Here is a 313-nt window from a genome sequence, read left to right as displayed (position 1 = left end):
GAGGAGAGGAGACGGGCGACTGTCTTTTTCCTTCAATCTGTGGAAAAAAACCACAAAATTTTATTTGGACTTTTCAAACATAGCGCTTTCGTCCCGCCAACTACGACAAGGCTTTTTGTAATTTTCGAAACGCAATATAGCAAACACTATTTATTTTTTCTCCCCGCTATTCTATTAAGTGCATAATGGCGGGTCGTTTGTTATTTTTTGTGTTAGTGGAAACTGATGTGTTGTTATTTTCATATTTTATATTCGGGGATTCGCTTTGGGGGTAATTGCGTATTGATAAAGTCTCATTTCATTGTTCCATTCG

This window comes from Penaeus monodon, chromosome 21 (assembly GCF_015228065.2).
Source record: "Penaeus monodon isolate SGIC_2016 chromosome 21, NSTDA_Pmon_1, whole genome shotgun sequence".
Classification (NCBI taxonomy): domain Eukaryota; kingdom Metazoa; phylum Arthropoda; class Malacostraca; order Decapoda; family Penaeidae; genus Penaeus; species Penaeus monodon.
Note: the sequence above shows the minus strand (reverse complement) of the source record.